This window comes from Cibotium barometz, chromosome 61 (genome assembly GCF_041138505.1).
Source record: "Cibotium barometz isolate CiBa-2024 chromosome 61, ASM4113850v1, whole genome shotgun sequence".
In the NCBI taxonomy this organism is placed as follows: Eukaryota; Viridiplantae; Streptophyta; class Polypodiopsida; order Cyatheales; family Cibotiaceae; genus Cibotium; species Cibotium barometz.
In genome coordinates, this window is record NC_141106.1 from 24158422 (window position 1) to 24160711 (window position 2290).

Sequence of the window (2290 nt, forward strand, 5' to 3'; positions counted from 1 at the left end):
ATTATGACAGTGAATGATGTCAACTTGATTTTTATGGAGCCAATCCATTCCAAGGATCCCGTCGAAAACTCCCAACGATATAACTCTGAACTGATAGTCAAATAAATTCCCATCTAGATTGAACTGAATACGATCTGTCTCAAGGTGAGTGAAAAGAATCTTCCCACTTGCCAATTCAACTTGCATAAGTTTACCTGATTTTTGTTCTAAGACTAGCTTAAGCAAGCATTCAGGGGAAATGAAAGAATGAGTACTACCTGAATCAATCAAAAGCTTAAAAGACTTACCCTGATACTTAGTTGGAGTTAGAATGACGGAGAATTAATGGTTTGGCCCTTGGTTTTGAATTGCTGCATAAATCTATCCTCTTTCTTCTTCCACTACTTCTGCTATTGTGACTACTCTGGCTGCTGCAGTCTGAGGCGGAACTTTTTCTCTTTGGTTGCCCCAGTTCTGGGAAGGAGTTCTGAGGCTACTCTGGTAGAGACAAATGGTTGAGCTGGAGTTCTCCTGGGATTGCCCTGATTTAGACGAGATGGACCTTGATTTGATTGATAGGAAGGGACTGGTCTCTGCACTCTCAGTCCTTGACTTCCCTATCACCTTGACATGGCAGGAGTCGCAGTCTTTCAGCTGGTGACCAAAACCTTGGCATCCAAAACATCGGTTCTCACTTCTGAGCCCATCCCTCTAAATTCTTGAAAGAGGTGGGGCTTGTGAGAAAGTGTTGTGTGGAAAGGGTCTTCCTTCACTTTTGAATCTCCCAATATCCTGATCTGAATTGGGCCTTGTTGCCTCTTTGGGGGAGGAAAGTTTGAAGTACTTCCCGGGGTTTGGAATCTTTTAAAGTTAGAGGGTGCAGGCTTTGGCGGCGGCAGGACCTTAACAACAAAGTATTTGGAAAAGTATTTTGCCATTCTTACTACTTCGGCCATTGAGACAGGTTTGGCATTCTTTACTAAGGTGTCCAATGGCTCATTCATTCCTCGAATGAATCTAGCCATCAACTGCTCTTCATCCAATTGCGGGGAATATTTGAGGAGAAGGGCAAAAGCTTGATGGTGCTCTTTAATTGTCCGGCTATCCTACTTTGGTTCCAAGAACTCATTCATTTTAGTCTCAAGGATCGAGACAGTTAGTCTTGCAGTGATTCCTCCAAGCGACCCTGGCCGTTTTCATAATCTTTAACCTGGCGAGAGCCATCTTGCTTCTCTCATTGTAGCCAATTATATCAAAGTATTCCTCCATTGCCTCAATCCACTTTTCCACTACTTCACCTAATTGCTCCCCTTCACCCTTGAAAGGACCAGGTTAGGATCTCGGCAGGTCTTTTTGAACATCCAGATCTAACTCTTCGTCATCGGTTAGAGGATTCGATTGCCTTGCACGGGCGCCTCATGACTCTGACAAAATGAGATCCTCGTCAACTTAACTTTGACAACAGATTTATGATTATTTAATTTTTATGGTTTTTTCTTTAAACAGATAATTATTTCATCATACATCATGAAACAAGATTTACTCTGATAATTTTATTAACCAGCTGGTGGTCATTCCGAAAATCGAAACCGAAAAAATTTCCCATGCCCGAAAAACGGGCACGATTCCATCATTTTGAATTTCTTAACGAATTTTTCTAACGAGGTTAAGATACGAAACTAACCTTCATCTGAATAAACCAGATAGAAGGGACACTATTACAGACTTAACTTGAAGGAATCAACGCTTTTTTCTTAATTAAATCAGGCACAGCCATTGATCTATTCATTTGAGAAGTCTTCAGGTTATTATTTAACTATTCGAGTTCTAAGCGTATTCCTATTGACAAGAGTAGCCACAAATTCTTTAGAAGAGGGAATGGTCAAAAACTAATGAATTATTAATAAATTCACAGTTTTTGGCTCTAGGGAGGAGTAGAGTAACAGTGCATAAAACACTATTAAGCTTCAACAAAGGGGGAGGCTTCTATTTATAGGAAAAAGTGAGCTTCTAACCAAGCAAACTGATTCTAGAATTTTCCAAATCAGTTTGGTCAATTTTTGACCATTTTTGGATCAATTTAGCTTACTTTTTGAAATTAGACTTGAATTAGGAGAGAGGAGAGATGAAATATCTCAATTTTTGGAAATTTAAAACTCCACCACACATGTGAAATAGGTGCCTCCTTCATGAGGGGGAATCCCCACTCTCAGGTGTCAAAAAATCATTTTTTTAGTATTTCCTTTGGTCCTTAGTCCACTCTTCTTCTTATGTGAGTATTTACTCATTTTTGGGGAGGATTTTCTTTATT